The sequence below is a fragment of the Eleutherodactylus coqui genome, chromosome 5 (genome assembly GCF_035609145.1).
Source record: "Eleutherodactylus coqui strain aEleCoq1 chromosome 5, aEleCoq1.hap1, whole genome shotgun sequence".
Lineage (NCBI taxonomy): Eukaryota > Metazoa > Chordata > Amphibia > Anura > Eleutherodactylidae > Eleutherodactylus > Eleutherodactylus coqui.
This window is the reverse complement of record NC_089841.1, coordinates 60,726,188-60,740,548: the sequence shown is the minus strand read 5'-3', so window position 1 is coordinate 60,740,548 and position 14,361 is coordinate 60,726,188.

Genomic DNA, 14,361 nt, shown 5'->3' with positions numbered 1-14,361 from the left:
CACCACTGTTCGTCGGTCGTCTGCACTCTCAGTGAAAAACTGCCAGACCTTTGAGCACCTCGGCCTCTGCAGGGTGGCATGGCGCGAGGGGGCGCTTTGGGAAACAGTTGGTGGATTATTCGGTCTGGCCCTGCCTCTACCCCTGGCCACCGCACTGCCTCTTCCAACCTGCCCTGCTGCTGCACTTGCCTCCCCCTCTGAAGACCTGTCCTCAGTAGGTGTAGCAAACCAGGTGGGGTCAGTCACCTCATCGTCCTGCTGCTCTTCCTCCGAATCCTCTGTGCGCTCCTCCCTCGGACTTACTCCAATTACTACTACCTGAGTGATAGACAACTGTGTCTCATCGTCATCGTCCTCCTCACCCACTAAAAGCTCTTGAGACAGTTGCCGGAAGTCCCTAGCCTCATCCCCCGGACCCCGGGAACTTTCCAAATGTTGGGCATCGGTCACGACAAACTCCTCCGGTGGGAGAGGAACCATTGCTGGCCATTCTAGGCAGGGGCCCGGGAACAGTTCCTGGGAGTCTGCCTGCTTCTCAGAATGTGTCATTGTAATGGAGTGAGGAGGCTGGGAGGAAGGAGGGGCAGCCAGAGGATTCAGAGTTGCAGCAGTGGACGGCGCAGAACTCTGGGTGGTCGATAGATTGCTGGATGCACTTTCTGCCATCCACGACAGGACCTGCTCACACTGCTCATTTTCTGATAAAGGTCTACTGCGTGGACCCATTAATTGTGAGATGAATGTGGGGATGCCAGAAACGTGCCTCTCTCCTAATCCCGCAGCAGTCGGCTGCGATACACCTGGATCAGGAGCTCGGCCTGTGCCCACACCCTGACTTGAGCCTCCGCGTCCTCGGCCGCGTCCACATCCTCTAGGCCTACCCCTACCCCTCAGCATGGTGTATTACCAGTAGTGCAGAAACAGAACGCTGTAATTAAATGTGCCGCTTATTGGCCTGTGGTTGGAGGCTGACTTCGCTTACGGAACGCACAGCAGAGGCAGGAAAGAATTTTGCACAAGCCTGCTGTTACACTTAGCTGGCTGCGTATGAATTAGGACAACTACCCCCAGCACAGACCCAGTACACTTGTGGACAGGAATACAGCGGTGATGTAAGAGGCAACACAGAGCCAGGAAAGAATTTTGCGCAAGCCTGCTGTAACACTTAGCTGGCTGCGTATGAATTAGGACAACTACCCCCAGGAGAGACCCAGTACACAGAGGACGGTCACAGGCAGCCCAAATACATTTTTTTTCCCAAATGTTTTTGGAAAGGCCCACTGCCTATATACACTAAATATGTCTTCTGTCCCTGCCTCACCACTACTGGCCCTGGACAATGTAAAATTGCTGCAGGACGCAATGCTCTGCACGGCTGATATACAAAAAAAAAAAAAAGTGCAACACTGCAAAAAGCGGCCTCCACACTACTGCACACGGTTAGATGTGGCCCTAAGAAGGACCATTGGGGTTCTTGAAGCCTAAAATAACTCCTAACGCTCTCCCTATAGCAGCTCCGGCACCAGCAGCACTGTCCCTGAACTATGTCAGAATGCATCTGTGGCGAGCCGCGGGAGGGGCCGATTTATATACTCGGGTGACACCTGATCTCGCCAGCTACTTACTGCATGGGGGTGGTATAGGGCTTGAACGTCGCAGGGGGAAGTTGTAATGCCTTCCCTGTCTTTCTATTGGCCAGAAAAGCGCGCTAACGTCTCAGAGATGAAAGTGAAAGTAACTCGAACATCGCGTGGTACTCGTCTCGAGTAACGAGCATCTCGAACACGCTAATACTCGAATGAGTATCAAGCTCGGACGAGTACGTTTGCTCATCTCTACTCGCTATAACATCATGGTTTTTGTTAGTCAATAAAAGGTATCATATCTACAAGATTATTCGGTTACTCTTGTGGAGAACAATCACATTTTGCTCTACTGACTAACACGGTACTAAATTTTTTTCTTTAAGCCTTTTTTACACACTCTTTTTTTTCTGCCTTTGTAGATGTCTATAAAACACTCTTTCAAAGGTATTTAATGCGTCTTTTGCATACATTTTTGGTGGCATCTTTTATTTTGTGACATGGTGTTTTTAATGATCTATGGAGAAAATCACCAAATAATATGTGATATCTAGAGCATGCTGCATTTTGATGAAAATGTCACTGACCCCAAAAATGCTGCAAAAACAGAAAAATATTGATCAAACATCAAAGTTTTACTGTAGCATTTAATTCCTTAAGGACCAAGATGTTCTGGTCCTAAAGGACCTGACACTTTTTAGGGATTTTAGCCATGTGGTGATTTTACTGCTCTACTTTTTTAATTCTGCTATCAATATTATTTTTGCTGCTTTTTTCAGTGACATATAGGGCTATTTTTATATCTGTTTTATTTACTGACTTTTTTCCCCATATTTTAGATTTACAGGGGGTAACAAGCTAAAAACAGTATTTTTAATTTATAGATAATTTTTAAAATTAGTAAATTTTTGTTAAAACAAAGTATGGAAATGAGTTCCTTATTTTGTTTTGGACGTTTTGATATATGATTTGTAAAGTTTTGGAATACAGGGTGCATATGGTGATGGGTTTGGCGACGGTGGGTCATTTTCTTTTCTATGTACAGTACGTATTATTTTATTCAGTTTTTTTTTTTTTACTTATTTTTGTAAGAATTTTTTTTATCATCTATATCCCCATGACATCATATAAGACTTCTTTGGGACATTCACATTGGTTTTTTTTTAACCTCATACTTTTCCATTGTAGCTGGGACATCCATTGGAGTTCAAGTTACAGGGGAAAACATCCCAATGTAGTTACAATAGTCATTACCAGAGCTGATCAGGATCTGCTAGGGCCCTGCTGCTCTTCTGTGACAGAGGGTACTCGGGTCGCATAGTGGAAGTAATACTTCCACTTTTTAGTATGTTGTGCCATTCAAAGCTATGTAGCTTGGAAAAAAGAAGGCAGAAGTGGTTGAAAAACGCTTCTCCCTTTTCCTCTTGGTTCTCAGTTGTGTCTCACTGCTGAGAACCTGACCTGCTCCTGCTTGATTGCAGGAGCAGAGGCTTTAATCCTGCGCTGTAATTCTGCTATTGGCTGGGATTAAAGCCCAGGACCAAGCACTGTATATTTACGGTGCTTGGTCCTTAAGTGGTTAAAAAAATAGCTAACTAAACATAAAAAAAAAATGCCACCAAACACTGATAAACAAAGTTTTTGTTGGACCAACCAATGATTTCCTGCAACTTCCCTTGAACATTCTGTATTTACTGAAAGCAATATGCTGCATTAGCCATGTAGTTTTTGATAGATACCTCTGAAATCTGGTATTTTTCTGTATCCTGCTCATGGTTATTGCCTAGTTCCTTGACCCTATGGTGATCCAGTTCTCATTTTTTGTCCTCTGTGTCTAATTTGATTTCCTTAGTTTCTGACAAATGATTTTTGCCATGGTTCTGATACTGCTCTCTTTTCTCACTGATGTGGTACCTCTGATATCTATATCCTTTACAGGTACTAGATCAGTTTTTTCCTCTGGCATAATTCCTGGTCTATTTCTCAGCTTTGACTCTTGGCTATTGTTGTGAAAATGTTACGATTACATATTATTTTTCATGACAAGATATGAAAAACTGTGTATCGACCTTTACTACCTCCAAATGATGTGACTGCCAAGAAAATACCTTAGAGGTCATTCACATCAGGGTCGAAGGCTCTGTTCAGATCCTCTATCACTTATTTCTGCTAGAAAACTAGACAAAATAGTGCTGAAAGAAGCGCTATTTCATCCTGTATATTACAGCAAAATATCAGACTGCCAGATAGAAATTGAACAGACCCCCAGTGTAGTCAGTAGGGGCCATTCGGTGCCTTTTGGTTCGATAATACGTTTTAACTGTTCGGCCAAGGGATGCTGATTTCCTGCTCCCCAAATGGAGTAAGAAAATGAAATCTCCCAACGCTGATATGAACAAGCCTTTAGACTATTTGCTCCCATTGCAAACACTACACAGATATAGAGGGTCCTCATATATCTGAAGTGTTCCACCTTATTTCTTACAGACACACATAGACCCTAAAAGCAACTGTACAGGGAGCCATTTGGTCTGCAAATCCTTTAGGAGTGTGGCAGGAAACTGGAAACCCACACGACCGTGGGTAGAACATGCAAACCTCATAATTATGGTTGGATTAAAAACCAGGACCCTAGTGCTACAAGGCAGAAGTGCTAACCACTAAGTCACCATACTGCCACAAAATAATATAAAACTCCATAAACTGTTTGTTTTTTTTTCAAATAATGTTTGACTCCTGTACTGTAAAAGTTGACTCAGACTGTGAAGTGATGGCTGTTACCAGACAAAAGGATTTGGGCAACACTACTTTTGGAATGTGAAATAAATGAAAAATTTGAAGCAATTGTGTTGCATCAACATAAACCATAGAAATATCACTAGTGCTCCATAAAATCTATGCCATGAAGAGACTAGTATTACCTAGTTTGGTGCAAAGTCAGTAATAGAAAGGTAAACATAAAAAAGTGACTACTCAAAGGGGTTGTCCAATTTCTCTAAATGTTGGGGCAATGGGAGGAAATAAAATAGTTAAATATGCAGTACTTTCCATTAATATATAAGAGATCAACCATTAGGATATTAATTGTGAAAACTAAATATTATTACCTTTCCCAGCTTATGCAGGACCTAAAAAGGAGGATTGCTATTTTGGACTTAATATCAGTCACTAGACCTTAGGCCGAAGTCAGACGAGCAATTATTTTGTGCGCACCTAAGTGTACAAAATAATTTGCGTCCATTAGAACCATTGGTCCCCTATGAAGTGTTCACATTTCTGTTTTTTACAGGTGCAAAATACTCGCACCTGCAAAAGATAAGACATGCTGTGACCAATCACAGGCAGTGCTCAGCTTGTCATTCAATGAATGGCTGAATGCTGCCTGTGATTGGCTGAACACTAAGCCAATCAGACTCAACGCATTCAGGAGGCGGGGATTTTTAAATCCCCGGCCAAGAAAAAGTGCTTCAGAACAGTGCCGGGAACCCAGGGACAAGACGCGCTGGAGCTGCACAGCGGCGGAGACGTGATGTATATATATATTTCTTTTTTCCTGCAGCTAGGGATGATTTTCAGGGAAGGGCTTAGATTTCAAGCTCTTCCCCAAAAATCACTGCGGGGGATACCTGCATCTCATTGCTTTCAATTGGTGGCAGAGCTTCGGTCAGGCGCATTTTGCACATCCGTACAGCGCTTTTTTTTTGCACACATAGGTGAGCAAAAAAAACACTTGTCTGACTGAGCCCTCACAAGGTTACAAAGTTGTAGGTCAGCAAGCATCTAGGAAATAATGACCATAATACTGTATAATACATCTCCATTTGTCTTTCAATAGGGTGTTTCATCAGGGAGCCACAAAAAAACACTTTTAATTCAGTTAGGCGAAATGTGATCTAATTAGACATGGGACAATGTCTTCAAAAATGAGAGTATAGCCAATGAATTGGAAATTTTTAAAAGCATCCTAAATGCTCACTGGAAGAGGTACCTGCCTTATGGGAATAAAAGGGTTGGAAACAGGAGAAAACCAATGTGGCCAAATAAAGATGTAAAGAGGGCAATAAGCAACAAAAATAAAGCATTTAAGAAGCACTTTAAAGTTATAAAATAAAACTAAATTATGTAAAAAGCAAATAAAAGCAGCAAAAATGGAGATAGACTTTTTACAAAAGAATACAACTAACCCTAAACTGTTCTTCAGTTATATAAACAGTAAAAATATTAAAACTGACAGTTTCGGTCCTTTAACCCTGGGACTGCAGAGATACCCGAGCTGCACGCACATAAGTATTTCCATCCACCCCATTGAAATGAATGGAGCACTGACCATGCATGTGTAGCAGGCTGGGTCGGCCCTTTGGACCCAGGAGACAGTGGGTTAAACCTGATGGTATGTCATGAGTGGCTTTACTGCCTCTTCTGGGTGTATCCAAAGCTGCGACCTTCCCAACCTTGCTCAGGGCCCGATATTAACAACCGTGTCAATCAGTCTATTACTTATCTGTCACGTGACACCAGTGCCACTTATCGGGTGAGCCGACTCCCATATCAAGTAAATGAGTCCACAGTCAAATTACAGTTTTAAACTGGAGGCACACGGTTTTCTTTACTCACAATTTCAAATTTAATTTTCCAAGTACAAAACACTTTGACAGTCTTTAAGCAAAACACTCCTTGTACATTTTCTCTCCCGACATCTAGACGTCATCAGTCTTAGTTATCTTATGGACATTTTTCTGGGGGTACACTCCTGACACAAAGAGAAACACATACAACTCACTCTTCCATTGCTTGCTCTGTCTTTCCTTTGACTGTTACAGCACACTCAGTAAACTCTTGCCTTATGCTCAACTTGTCCCTTGACCCAGTAGATTAGCACAAAATGTGCAACTACAACCACCAACTTCTCAAGCAGGATCCGAGCTCTCAGCTTCAGTCCCTGGAGGGGATGTATCCCATGGCAAATGAGATAGGCTTGAGGCTCTGCCCAGGCAGAAGCATGAGAGGTTCAGCCTCCCGCTCACACGTTCTCCTCCACCAACTATATCTCTACTTTCTCTCTCTCTACTCTAGACTCCGCCTGCTATCTTGTCTAACCCTTCAATCACACCTCACACAACACGATAGCAGAGACAGACTCACCACCACAAAGATTGGTAGCGCCAACACAGAACACAGACTAAAAAATACACGTACAGACACACAAAAAACAGACTACACTTTGGGCCACTACACATGCTCAGCCAGTCCTCCAGTAATAGTGATGTCACTTAGGGGAGGAGAAGCGACCTCCACAGTGACAGAAGACCGGGACATAGGAGTCCCATTCTCAAGATTGGTGTGGGTCTCAGCGGTGAGACCCCTATCAATCAGCACGTTATCCCATATTCTATGGACAGGGAATCCTTTTAATTTCTGATACAACCCCTTTTAAGGAGTTGTTTTGACTACCAGATCTGGATTTGGTAAGGATTTGGGAAGGATCCCTAAAATCAGGAAAATTGTCTTCTCCCTCATGGATCAACATTGGAGTTTAATAAGCAGGATTGCATAAACATATGTCTTTTTTCACACACTGTTAACTTGTAAGTCATCTATTGCTGCAGTTACATCACTCTGGTCCTACTTGCCAGTCTTTGTTGACAGGGCTGAAGCTCGGACATGCCTGTAATGTGACATGATCATTGCAGCCAATTTCCTGTCATCTGCTCATCCCAAAATGGAACATCACCAGAGATGTCCCATCGAAAGGGTAAATAACTTCAGCTCCTAGCTCATATAATCTTTATATGTAGTGCCACTGGGCCAGAATGGTAGCATTGCAGGTCAACAGACAAGCCACCATCTAGAACAGAGGTTCCCAAAGTGGTCTATATGGACTTCCAGGAGTCTATTTTGACTTGCTGGGAATCAATGTCAGCAGGAAAAAATGTGTGGGTGCACAAGATGTAAATGGGGGTCCACGTAAGCAGACCCCATTTAGGCAGGTCATCATCAACATTTAGTCTTGCTGTACATGGCACAATACACCTTACACAGATTGTACATAATACTTATAATACACATAAAAATTACTTGAAATTTCATAAAATTGTTTATGTAGAGTTTGCGCCAAACTTCTCAGGCTCTGGCTATAAACAAAACAAACCTGCACAGTAGCTAATTTATCTATAAAGTTTCTACTGTGCATCATTTTTACGTGATTTGCCAGAGACCAAGAGGTTTTGCGCGAAATATACCTATCTGCTTTGTGGTGTGCTATGTTCATGTGCAAGTTTTTACAAGTTTTCATATCGGCACACATGTTTTTTTGTTTTTTTTACAATTGTCCACTCTACAAAAAACTCTAAGTAAGCAGCCCTGTTTCAACTGGGAAAACCCATTTGACTGTAATAAGTTAAGGAAAATTCAATATTAGGCAGGGGGTCTACGGAAAACAAAAAAAAATGACAAGTTGTCTATGGGGCAAAAAAGTTTGGGAACCTCTAATCTGGAAGAACAGACACATCAGACAAATACTTCACAAAGTTTCTTGAGCAGCATGGGGATTTATTAGAATATCTTTAAAAAGACAACTCATTTGAGTGTATAAGTAATTTTTACCATGTTTCTATCAAGTTCATCTCACTTTTCAAATGAAAAAAAATTAATCATTGTAATTAAAGTTAATGAGGAGGTGCCACCTCTCTTGACGTGTCTGTTTTAGTGAATACTTGTATTCCCTACAATATAACAATTTTGGAGCATCTTTCTTCTAACTGTACATTGTGCTGTTCTTCTGTTATAACTCCTTGAAGTTAATTAGTAAATAGTCAATTTGGAGTTACCAGTTGAGGGTGTATCCCAGCACACTCATATTGTCTAATCTATACTGACAGTATCCAGCACCCTAGAGATGTAAGAAGAGACCCATGTGAACACATGGGCAAAGATTCAGTCACAAGTGCAAATATTCAACACATGAGCATCCAGGAAAGTTCCCAGGATCACTAGCGAATAGAGATGAGCGAACGTGTTCTTAACGAACACTTACGCACCCGGACACCGGCTTTACCGAGGACTTCAGTGTCCGCGCGTAAAGATTCGGGGGGCGCCGGGGGGCGGGGAGAGGCGCGGCGGCGCGGGCGGCAGCAGCGGGGAACAGGGGGGAGCCCTCTCTCTCTCCCTCTCCCCCCCACTCCCCGCCGCACCCCCCCGCGCTGCCACGGCGACCCCCGAACTTTTTTCGCCCGAGCACGGAATTGCTCGCAAAGTTCGGTGTTCGGGCGAAAAGGGGCGGAGCCGAACACGTTCGCTCATCTCTACTAGCGAACTATAAAAATTAGTAAAAGTGTGTTACAGGGAGAAGATGGCATAAGGAGCAGCTGAAAGCACAGGGAAAGCTGTGCTAGAGAGCAATGGCTGCAGAAGACTGCGGCACTGAATTTGTGGGCTACAACAAGTGCCCAAGGACTAACTGAAGAAATGTTGGAGATAATAGTCTGCTAGAATTTAGTCTGTATCTGACAAGAAGTTATTACAGAGAGCATCCAAGCTACCAGAAGTGCTGTTACAGTGATCATCAACCGCCAACTCTAATCCAGAGGGAATTGGGATCAAGCACCAAGATTCGGACCAGAATAGCGAGCATCATTCCTGCATCAGGTCATAAGTGAGGTTAGATCCCAGTAAAAATCCAGATGTGTGAATACATAATACTACTGTTAGGATCTTTGCAAGCCTAATAATCACAATACATCATAGGAAATAATGGTGCAATCATTAAGTAACAAGACTGAGATTTTATGGTAAAAGAAGCAGAGACTTTTGGGGACTTTGAGTATCTTCTCCCTCGCTCATTTACAATATTCCTCAGCTCACTATTTGGTTAATTGGGAACTGTGTGCTGTAATCCGCAAACACTGAGTGTTCACTTATCGTTAAAGGACATTCGATCTCGTGTTTAAGTGTATTGTTCATATTGTGTTTACCTACTGTTATGGTTAACCTAAACTTATGCACAAATATAATAGTGGTTTGTTGTTACTAGTTAGCAAGTGTTAGGATTGTAGGACATAACTGCATAAGTATGTAGCTTTTCCTGCTATTACAACTTGCATAATCTTTATCCTTTTGCAATTACCTCTTATAATAAAAGTTTTTATTTTTGTACTCTGTTGTCCACTTGGTATCCTAATGCCTGTGGGGCTGACCATCTACCATGAGAGGAACACACCTCTTTGTCAAGTAGAATGGTAACACCCACTTGTCATAATCGTCTAACAGGAATAACAGAGGAACAGCACAACAGTTATGAAAAAAAGATCTCCAGAATTGTTATTTTATGGGGAATTCAAGTATTTATTAAAACAGATATGGGAAGAAACATTTTAGATGTGCTGTATACCTGGACAAGTTCCTGGTACCAAATGTTGTTGGTTGACTACTGTGGTGCTTGTCTAATTTTCAAAATCTGTTTTCTCTGATAATATTAGCTTATGGAGCTGCAAGTTCAGAGCTCAATGGTTGTTCCCTGATCTGCTTCCTTTCCTTCTCTCAGTGCTCAGAATTGTGTTTTTTTTCCCCTTTCTTTCTCATACTGACAAGTTTGTGCAAGATGTCGATTTTCGTGAAAAAATACGTGGTAGAGTTTATTAAATGCTTATGCCAGGTTTTTTTTACAGCTTTTCTTTCATTCTCCAGTTTATAGATGCAACAAATTTATCAAATGTCACATAATATTGAAAATTTTGTTGCATTCTTAAATATCTGTAGATGTACACCACATAGGTAGTAAAGTGAGATTCTACCAAAAATTAGCGACTTTTAAAAATGTGTCTAAAAACCTCACTCCACTCAAACCGTGCCCTCTTTTCAAAAAGTGTGAACAGATGCAGAAGATCTGCTCTTTTTTGGCACGAATCAGTAGTAAATTTCTCAAATTTGATTTGCACCTAAAAAAGTATTGATTATGTCAGAATTCTGCCACAACACCAATAATAAATGTGCCCCAATGCACTTTGGGATACATACTGAATGATCACTGCATTAGGAACACCTACTCGATAACAGGTTGGGTCACCTTTTTGCACAATTATGGCTATCAGATGTCACAGAATGCAAATCCACAACGTGGTGAACATCCTATATACATAACACAACCCATGCTTACTGCAGCATCTCCTCATTTTGTGAATAAATGGGAGCAGATCTCATAGCTATTTCCAGCATATTACAAACATGTTTCATGGAGTTATAGCCTGGTTCGCTTGAGGGCCAAGCCAGTGAGGAGAATTGATTGTTGTGTTCCTCCAGCCGCTCCCAAGTAATCCAACTCGGTGACATGGAGCGTTGTTCTGTTAAAATGTAGCACTGTGGTCAGGGAAGATTTCCTGAAGATACAGGTGGGAATGATCAGCTAACAGGTTCCCGTAACTTTTACCATTCAAGGATTGGGGTATGATGACCAACAGAGCAAGGTCAAGCCAGGAAAACACTCTTCGAGCCATGACACCACTACCGCTAGCCGGTTGAACCTCAAAAGTACACAGAAGAGACAGTGCTTCATTCTGTTAAGGCTAGATGCAGACCCAGCTATTCATATGGTTCAACAGGAAATGGGACTCATCAATTCAGATCCGAGGACCTTCAGCCATGTGTCCAAGGTCCATTGACATCTTCCCTGGACCCATGTAAGATGTTGTTGGTGATCGCACAGAGTTATCAAGGGTCACCCTTGTCAGTCTTTGGTTATTGAACCCCAGTCAACACAAGTTACACCACATGGTCATTGTGGAAATTTGTCTAACTTCCTCTCTGTTGTGCTGCTAAGTCTATTGTTCCACAGTTGCATGCCATTAATGAGCTACCAAATGTACAACTCAATGCTCACCAATAGGATCAACTAGTCTTGATACACTTTTGATACTGTGGTTTGAAAACTGGCACCACTCCTCCGGAAACCAACCGTTTGCCTGCAGTCAAAGACACTCAAGTCACCATGTTTACCTCTGCCTGCTAAATGTTGCCTTCTGCTGTAAGAGGAGGTCAGCACATTATTTGAGAGCAGACTATGATGCAGCCATCACATGGTACTGCATTACTGATCACAAGATGTCATGCGCCAGCTGTCCCTAATGCAGAGATTGCTCAATGTATAACCTGCTGCTTGTGAATAACCCTAACCTGCCTAGACTACACATGTCTCTAGAGTACTCATAAAGAGGCTGATAAGAAGGCAGGTGAGTTATGTGTACATGTAATGCAGTACAAGCTACATCAACCTAATGATCTTAGGTCTGTATAGAAGCTGTGTATGCAAAACAGTATGAGAAAATGGCTTTTTTCCCCTTACCAATGGGCAAGTTAAGTCTTTCGACATCTGTTTATATTTCAGACAAGTATAGGAGTATACTGTGTCATATAACATCATGAAGTATAAAACTATAAAAAAAACTCATGAGAGTAAAGCAATATGTTAGAAAATAAAACTAAAAATTCAAGATATTGGATAGAGTCCTAGGAAAACAGTTTTGCGAGTTCTCAAATTTGTTTTGGAACTAGAAGTAGGTTGGGATAGTCTTGTGTAAATACGCCTGCCTTGGTGAACAACATGCACTTTAGTGAATAAGCTTTGTGATGTAGACGAAAACTTTCTGTTGGTGTAATCTGTAGTACAACATGGTTATTGGTGAGACTTGGCCACTTCCAATTTATCCATGTAATATTGAGAGTAGTAGAATCACTTTGGTGAAAGTCAATATTGTTGAAAACTTGGAGAAGTACGTCTTATGTATGCCTTACATTTATCTTAGCTATATCTGAGGAATGCAAATATAGAATAAATCTTTGCCCTGGCTTCTTGCCTGTAACAATGTGTCCAAAATGCATAATTCTTTCACTTGTCATGGTTCCCAGAATGTTGTTTATGGTCAGGTTAGATATTTTCCTCTGCTGGTGGTTACATATGGCTGCTGTGCCAACAGTTATTATTTATCCCAACCCTTTATTTTTAATATGCAAACTCTGGATAAATCAGAAGCTAATACTGTATTTCTCATTACTTACAATACTATCACCCCATAGTGGAAGCCAACACAACTTTTTACTGACCTCATTTATGGGCTTTAGACCCGCACATACATCTTTTTAAGGCAGAGCTTTGGCTGACCACTGACAGACAGGCTCCTGCTCTAACTGCCAGGAATGTAGAAACCCCTTACATGTCACAATTAATAGCAACTGCAGTATATAATCAAATTAAAGGAGGATGGAGCTCCTTCTGTCACCCAATGGCACCCTGCTGTGGGACTGAAAAGTACAAATGGGTTCCCATGGCAGCCGGAAACCTCACAAAGGCCTCCATATCTGCCATGTAACTCAGCCTATTAGACCCACCTCTGGTAGAGTCTAATAGGCTGATGTCTTAAACTTAGTGGAATGCACTAACTTAGAGAGACTAAAAATAGCATCAAAAAAGTTAAATAAAGTTAGTTTAAAGAGAAAACAAATTCAGTAAAAAATACACATTTTTACCCACAAAAAAACTTTTTAAATGGCTAAAATATCAACAAAATTTTTCAAAAAGTTACACATAATAGGTATTACCATTTACCATGTCCATAATGACTCAGATTAAAAGATTTTAAAAAATCTATGTGAATTTAGTATTGCAGTAATCATGCTAAGAAAGCTATCATATTATTTTTGCCGAATGGTGAACGCTGTATAAACAAACCCCCAAAACAATGGTGGAATTTCTGGCGTGGGTGGGAGTTCCTTCTCCTCTCCCTCTCCTCTACATCTATATCAACAAGTTGTAGCTCTTGCAATTCAGCAATGAAAATTGCTTGGTCCTAAGGGAAAAAATAGGCTTGTCACCAAGAGGTTAAAGGGATTTTCTAGGGAGGCAGAATAATTATCCAGGCAGGTGGTGTCAGAACATTCAAATCTGACTCATCCTCTGTTCCTCCTTGAGTCGGTGGTCAATTCTTCCACTGTAATGCAGCGCACTAAGCAGTCCACCCATTCTAAAATTAAAGTGGAAGGACTACTTAGTACCCCACTTAATACATTCAGAGGCGGCTTCAGCACTAACACTGAGGGAACTAACTTCAGGCTCCATAAGTAATGGGAGTCCTTGCTTCCAAACAAGGGTCTAGAAGAAAAATATAAACAGTGATGGGATCAGCAGTGACTGGGTTGTAAATGTATGCAGCCTGTCCTGCTTGTCAGAAGACCTGACAGGTCCGCTTTAATGGGTCTGGTTTGGGGGTCAGTATTTGTTTGGGGTCTGTATTACTTCAGAGGGTCTGGGTCTGTATTTTGAAGGCCTGGTCTGGGGTCTGGGTTGGTTGCTGAAGATGAGATATATTTGGTAACCTTTTTTCAGTACATAGAACTTACTTTAGACAGCCAGTTTACATGAAACGTAAACCAATATTTTTAATTCATGGAGACCTGATTGCTTTATTCCTTTGTAACACCTCATTCTAGCCAGCCATTTACTGTCTGCATTGGCGTAGACTTTGGATATTGAGTCATCTGCACGTTGACTGTAAGTTGTGTGAAGTTGGTGTTGAATAGCACATGTAGGATCCCTTAATATTCCCTTAGCTTTTCAATTTTTAGTTGCATGTAAGAGCAGATGTTCTATAAATGTCCTCTCTCCCACAGCACATTGAGGATCTTGGTTCTTTCTAATGTAAACACATGCGAGTCCTCATAAAGTGGAGTGCAGAGAAGGACCTGAACTTCATATAATGTATTTACGCTTATGATTGAAACATCTGCTTTACAT